This window comes from Cariama cristata, unplaced genomic scaffold, assembly GCF_000690535.1.
Source record: "Cariama cristata isolate BGI_N322 unplaced genomic scaffold, ASM69053v1 scaffold6429, whole genome shotgun sequence".
NCBI lineage: Eukaryota > Metazoa > Chordata > Aves > Cariamiformes > Cariamidae > Cariama > Cariama cristata.
The window spans coordinates 78,899-87,201 of record NW_009637322.1 but is presented as its reverse complement, the minus strand read 5'-3'; positions in this window follow the sequence as shown (position 1 = coordinate 87,201).

The window sequence follows — 8,303 nt, the reverse complement described above, 5'->3', positions numbered from 1 at the left end:
ACCAAGTACCATCTAGTAAGATGACCTGACCACAGCAACCATATGTGTTTAGGTAACTCCTGAGATTGTAGATGACAAGCTCAACTGGGGATAGTGATTTCACACTTATTAGAAAGGATCACCAAAACTACGCAGGCAGACCTCTCAACAAGAGGTCTTTGTACAGAGGACCATTGGGTCACTAAGTGGGAGCTCGTAAGATAGCTCACATACCTTATAGTTTTAACTGTCCATTACCTGAGCAATACAATCACAGCACTTGTACACTGGGATAGTATACAAGCCTTTCCTAGAAACACCAGACTACAAATGCATGCCACTTTGAATGGTTTTCCAGATCCTGTAATGGTGCCTTAATGCTACATGTTAGAAATTCATAGACCTTATAAGGGTAGAAAGCAACTTTAAAATCAACTCCAGCGCTTGTATGAGAATTTATCTGCATGTAGAATTGACATGAATCCAGATGAGAAGTAGAGAGTACACAGACAAATATTTCAAGTATTTAGTCTTGGTCCAATACCAATTTTAAAATACAGGAAAACATATGTTTATGTATTTATACGTTCCTACATATACATACCTACATATATATTTTCAGGTTTGAGAGCGTAAAATTAGATTCAGAAATGTATACCTATATCATCATACAAAAATAACCTGATTTTGAAGTATTTCCCTTTTCTTACTTCAGAAAAGTAACTTAAGAAATATAATTTTCAGCATGCTGCTTTGACGCTTTTTGTCACTCTGCAGCTCTTCTGTGCTAAAAATGGAAGCTTTATACCTTTGCAAAATGAAGGCTTTCCTTCTTTCAGTGAGACAGAGGGACTTGAAATTTTAATTTCTCTACTGGATTTGCAAATGATGGTCCTTTTTCTAATGAAAAAGCTAACTATTGTCCAAATAGTCTCTCCTTCCAGCCTCTGGATTGATGTAAATTCTACATGCAAATACAAAAATTCTCACTGGCAGCATAATCTGAAAAATGGTATTATTACAAGGTGCTTATAGGTTTGGAAATACTAAAAATGGTCCCACAAGAAAAAAAATTAACATTCAGAAACAAGACAGCCAAAAGTATATGAGAAAATTAACTGTACCCTTGGCCCGTTATCACCATTGTACAAGCCAAGGTTGCGGAGTTTTCTACAAATGAGAACTTAACTCTGTCTGTAATTCCATGTCAACTGCTGCTGTCAGGAAGTTTTACAAAAACTTAAAGTAAGTTTAATACTTTAAGGAAGTATTTACAAAAACTTAGAGTAGCTAACAGAAAGAACCATATCCCTCCCCAGCAGTTTTAAAAAAATCTACTGGAAAAAAAATAATTTCAATAATTTAATTGCAGCTTCAAACATTCAGGAGGGGAGAAAGCCATACCTTGGTTCATTTTTCTCTTTCGCAGCTCCCTCATTTTACATGCTGTCCCTCAGGTGGCCTCATAAAATGCAGAAAAGTGTTCACTCATTATAGGTGACAAAACCTCTCCTACACAACATGGAATTTTTTACAATTATTTATAATCGTGAATGTATGTGGACAAAATAAATATCAAATAGAAGGTAGGGATCGCCACACAACGCAAAGACGAAACTTTTGACTCAATCTCCTGCTCTCTGCCCATTTTTCTTTTTCTAAAGAACACACATAATTTTCCCATAAATTATACTGACATAAATTTAAAATAGATAAAATCCTGTTGTTTATGATTTTTTTAAAAATCTGAATTTTCAAAGAATATGCTGTGGGGAGCAATTCTGGGTAGGCAGCAATGATCTAATCATTCTCTGCTCCAAATTAAAGAGGTGAAAAGTAGAAACCTTTCCCTCATGTCCTATTTCATCCCAGGTAAGGTTGCCTTTCTGACAGCACTCTTCGTTTTATAGTTTATCATTTTACTCAGAAGACTGGGAAAACCAATCTACACATCTGATTGGTGTCCCTCACAGCCGAGTACAGTCTGGCAGCTGCAGTGGTTTACTGTCCCCGAGACAACTGAGCGTGGTGATCATTAAAATTAAGCCTAAAATGTATAAATATCTGAGAAGCCTTCATCTTTTAGTACCTTCAATTACTGAACAACTGGAAGCAGTAAACTAAACTGAGGAAAGGCTGAGAGGAAGGAGAATTTCCATGGGTTACATAGGCTGTTTTACTCTTCAAAAATTATCTGTCCACTGGTGACTATACCACTCTGCTGTATGTTCAAAATGCCCTAATTATATGATAACCACATTGTTTCTACACAGTTCCTACTCCAAATGCTTGACATTTTTTCCATTATAAAACTTCCCACATATAATGCAAAGTTAGCTAAGAGAAGTATTTAAAAGGCAAGATCATTACTTACTTTCTCAGTGACAAATTTTTAAAAATAGATGATCTATTATTACAGTAAAAATTAACCCTTGCACACAGACAGATTTCACCAAGTTTAAGACGAGCCACAGAAAATTGTCTCATCATTAATTGGTACGAGGTACCAAAGGGTACCAATTATTTGGGAGAATGTAGTCAGTAAGGGGAATTTATTTGATTGCAGCAAGATGGAGGTACTCATTGTAAGATATATACAGGCATATACCACACACACCGTAGTAGCATGCTTCAAAATTACATACAAGTTCCCTCATACTGACCCACTTGCTAAAAAAGTGCAGTATCCTATTTCTCTTCATAACTGTAGCATAAATGGAATAGAACTGTAACACAGTTGTTTTAGATTTATCCTCATTGAAGAGTTAATCTGAATTACAGTTTGATAATTACCTTAATCCACACTCAAAAATTCGACAGCTGCATTTTAGCATTGTATATAAAAACTCAGGTTAGTATAAATCATCAATTGTAACCAAAATCACTCCATGATGCTAACTCAATCACTGTGTAAAATAATTCCACTCCTGTGGCACTCTTGCATGGTATCCACTCTTACAAAGCATCTACTCACGCCTGAAATGGCCTGAATCTTGAGCCGTTAATTCAGGTACCACTAGGTCAGGTTAATTCTTCAGAAAGACATAGTTGACATGTTTCTAGAAATGTGTATTACATATTTCTTAATGCTGGTGATTTTATATAACATCATTATCTAGGTTTATATAAAGTAAATATTTATTTCACGAATAATAAGACGACTGTAAAACAGGACTACCAGTTTGGCTTATGAAGTTTTGAGATCCTCTTAGATACAAGGCAGAAGAACTATACTCCAAGTGCCACATTTTATGTACAAGAATAGCCTATTACAGCAATTCTTTCTTGCCCCTAAAGTTTTATGACTATCATAAGGCGCCATTAGAAAAGTCTTCAGCATTAAGAAAATTAGATACATGGTAGAGATATCACCGTAATTAATCATATGCCTTATGAAGCCCTGATATTTTTCTTTACTCATTCCTAAATTAACAGAACAATAAATTATGCCACTTTGAACAGATATTGCATAAATATAATCTGAATTATTAAATTATCAAAATAAATTTATTTAGAAGGTGTAATTTTATTTTCATTTCATATTTCACAACATTTTTTCTTAACCTGTAAGTAATTTCTGAAATATATCTCTTGAGAGAGAGCTAGTTTGTCAAATGCATAATGGTCAACTATTCATTCTGACTACAGGTTTAAACACTCCAGTATTCAAGTAACTCCCCTGGCTGTCCCCTGCTTATGACACGGAAAAGGTGTTTTTTTTTTTTTTTTTTTAAATTTATCTTTTAAGTTGACAAGCTACATTTTGGCTTCACTCTGATTTTACATAATAACAAAAGAACATTTTTAATGGTGTTCCAGGTTTCAGTTTTCAAAATACGGGTCCTGACTTTTGGATTCAGGGTAACTAATTTGTAGTGATTATATGTTATTATCACAACAGATTGTTATATCAAACATTCTTAAAGATTACGAAGAAATGTTAGAATACCAAAATGTAGATGAACACAGCTTTAGTATGTGATTTGGAAGATCTGGTTTGCTTCACGTAGCTTGGCATCTTGAACAACATGAGTTTATTACACATATTCATATGTGACATGCACATAATTTTTTGCATTTATATTCACAGCTAATCAACCAAAACATTGGCAGTAGAAAATTACTGTCTGGGAGTGGTATGACAAGTTCCAAGTCTCTCCAATTTTTAATTATCTACTATATTTTTACATTACAGATTTTTCACATTACTGATTTTCAATTCTTCTAAAATATTAAATCACTGACCATTTACATAATTTATTTGTGTAAAGTGGGAAATAAAGCACCACCTAAATTCTAAGTATGGCTTGTTCATTTTGCAAGATAATGAACAGCTATCATTCCCAGAAACCTACTGCAGTGTAGGAGCATGAATAAAGAGACAGTCAAAAAATATGCAATGGATTTACAGTGTTTCACTGGATTTCAAGGGCAGACATTCCCTGATGTTCTATTTAAACAGGTGGATACATGAGATTATGAAAGGTCTCTTTTATCCTGTTTAAATGGAGGTACAAATCTTAAGGAATAGTTTCAATTTTCAAAAGATGCATTCCATAAGGATAATATACATTGCTAAAATGACACTGGGAAATTATACATTAGTGAATTTTTACACATTTAAATAAAACTTTGTATATTTATACAAATCAGAATGAAACCTAATGGATGTTTCTGACATTAGATTACAGAAATATACTTGTTTTGCCATACTAACCTCTTTGCTTCAAAAGTCTGTGAATGCAATTCGCAGCACACTTCAGCAAGATCTTATTTTTCTCTGAAGATTAAGTAAATTATGATAGATGCTTCCAAAAGCAATGTTGTCTTTATAACTGTAACCTGGATTTGCACTGTTCCATTCCTGTACACAAATTGTTCACATATAGCTACTGAATCTCCCTGCAAAGGCAGTTATACCCAGATTTTTGGACAGAGAACGACAAACCAGCTCTTCAGCCCTAATGTCAAAGCATAACTCTCATCTAGCTATTACAGTATTTCACAAACATAGTTAGTACATGCTTCAAAAGAAGTCAGGTTCACGAAGAAGGTATGAGAAGAGAATGCCGTGAGCTTCCAGGATTGCACAGCTGTGCTGACTCTGTGACACTACAGCTGCTCCCCATCAGAGAGAGGTGAAGATTCAAACCAGCATTGAGAAAGTGCTGCAAGAATGAAGAGCAAAACATACAAGAGCCTCTTGTTGAAATACAGACTCACAAATGCACTCTCAACACAAAGAAATCTTAAATTTAGGCACTAGCCTAAATTAAAAAAAAACTCATTCACTTCTCAATATAAACTATTTAGATGAACTAGCAAGCTATTAGATGTACTAGTAAACTATTTCAGACTGTTTTCCTTAAAAAGTGAAATAACATCCTGAGAAACCAGCACTGCTAGCCTTGAAGAATGATAGTCTATCTAGCAAAACAGTCTTAATGGATAAGAAAGTATCTTACAAAGCCCGGAACTTCAGAGCAGACGTGACATGATAATATCTCTGTCTCAACTTATGTAGCAGAAAATACTATTATTAAGGAAAAAAAGATCTTACAATCTTAAAGCTAATTGAGTACTGAAAACATTGAGTGTATAGATAATCACTAGTAAAGCATTTTTTTTGAACTACTCGTGTAATTCAATATGTAGATACTGAAAAAAGCGTGCCACAGGAGAGCATGCAGTTCTGCCTAAATATTGCTAACGCTTGAGCACCTGCCTGGACTCTTCATCATTGCTTCTTGTGGCCAGATCGAGCGTACCCCTTCCCTGCTCCTAACAGCTACGTGCATCTACAGATAGCATAAAACACTTTTTCACATAGACTTTGATGATTGAGTTCAATTCTTTGAGCCTAAGCACTATATGAGGGAACTGAAGGCAAATGGAGCCAGAAGGCCACCGCCTGCCTGCTCTGCAGTCCTGAAGGCCGGTAGGCACCAGTTAGGGCTCACACTCTTCCCTGTTTCCCTTCCCAAGCATTAAGCCGCTTTCCAAAAGGCAACCCTTGCCTTTATGCCTTATATTACACTGATTCCAGTTCACTCTCATATTTCTGAATCCCACTAGCAACTGAAATGGCCATCAACTACTGAAAATTTGTATTTTAACCAATGATTTAGAAAAAAACCTGCCTCCCCCAAGAGACGTGTGGAATTCACAAACAAACCTAGTACAGGAAGAAGGGGCTATAACTGCCACAAGTGCAAGGATTTCAAACATTTTTATCTAATTTTACCTAATTTAAAGAATTTATCTGATTTAAAGAAGCAACGGCCAAGAAAGCATTTTTCCAATCAGAACAGAAATAGCTTTCCTTACTGAACAAAACAACAACAATTGGTTCTGCAACGTGACCAAGTTTCAGAAAAAGCCATTCTGTCCATCGTCCTCTGCTGGGCCTCTGCAGAAGCTCCCTCAGCTCTGCTTCACTCAGCTTCACATTTGTTTCTTTATAAACTCCAAAGCGAATTATTCCTTAAATTATTTCAGATTTTCCTGTCACAAAAAAACCCCACAAGCAAAAAATATTTCTAATCATTCATTTGTTTGTTGATGCTTTTTTGTGATTTTTTTTTTTTTTTTTTTTTAAATATAAAAGAGAGACTGTAGATTATCTATAATTATTTAGGGGGCAAATGAAGTATTGGCACAACATAGTAGAAATGGGAAACGAGCTTTTTGATGTTCTTCAGTTAGTGTAACATTACTGTAATATGAGCTGAATGAATAGTAGCTAATAAGGTAATGCTAAAACTTTTCTTAAATATTCGTAATTGCTTTTTATAGTATGCAGCTACATGATACATTGAATTTCCAAGAAAGCATGTGCTCATGTTTTCAGGATCAACACACAGCACAGTAAAGCTTGTAAAAGGCTCCCAACAAATAAATACTTTAAAAAAAAGAAAGGAAGCAATGAAGATGATTTAAAATATCAGTCCATAAAAGACAACTGTGAGATTTTAACTATGATATTGGAATTTACTGTACAGCAGGTATATTTCAAGACTTGTTAGTGGTGATGAATAACTGTGTCCAATTTAGTCGAACACCTCCAAATTCTGCCTACACAAGGATGAAGTTAAACATTTTGATACTTTAATTTAAAAGAGCTTATCTTTTCCATTTGAAATTGAAATTCGTATGTAAGGTGAATGAGTAGTGACAAAGAAGAATCTAACAAAGGGTCAACTACAGGGTAGCTTAAATACAGAGACTAGTTTCCCCAAAAAAAGGAGAAAATATCCAACCCCATATTTATTCATGTAAATGACCTGACATGCATTACAGGCATTCCTAACTTTAACTTTGCCAGCCTTTTGCAAATGAATGGAAAAGACAGTAAGAAAGTAACAAAGACATGTCCGATTTCAGATGAATACTGAGGAGGACAGTAAGAAGCATCTGTCAGTCACTTCAAGACAAAGACTTTCTCTTTGTAAAGGCTACTGCAAAGACAGTTGAGCATAACAAACCATGATGGGAGTGTTTGGCTTAAAAATAAAAATGTTTTGTTTAGGAGGCAAATGATTTTCAAGCCTACTATATCTGGTCTCTTATGAAGAGACAGAACTTCTAAAAAGGGAGAAAAACTTTCAAATGCCTTGTGAATTGTTTTTTACTGCTTCACTGCCAGTCTCAGATATTTCTCAAGAGCTATCTGGTTAAAATTACAAGACAAAGAGATACTGAAGATAGCAAAGGCATAGTGTTACCTGTAGCTATTTTAGCATACGTAATCCTTTAATTTTAAATTCAGTATTTCTATAGCAGATTTTAGTTTTTAAAAATCTTATTTGCTCTATCAAATCAGTCCAACTGCAATTCACTGACATGCTGCAAAAAGGAATAACAGCAATAACAATAATGCCAATAAATATAAAACATTTTAATCTACTTACTCCATTTGTGAAACTTAATAATGGATAGTTGGCTCTTAATATCTCAGATATTAAACAACTCTAGGCTTACAACCTTTTATTTCCTAAGGGAAAAAGAACAAGGAAAGATGGAATTTGAAGAATGAAGCATTAAAGTGTGATCAGACCTGACTTTTGGACCTTCTGAAATGAGAAATATGTTTTCCAATCGCTGACAATTTTAACAAGAAGATACCCACATCCATTTTTAAGATCTATCTAATCTGTTTCTCCTAAGAATGGTTGAGACATCTTTATGGTTACAAGCATAACTAAAATGATCACAATCTCCTAAAATGATCAGGATCAGGGAAGGGGCTAAATCAACACCCGACTACTTCTGCAGGGGAATTTAGTTTTTTGAAAGTTGTGATGCTATTAGAGAAAGGCAAGTGT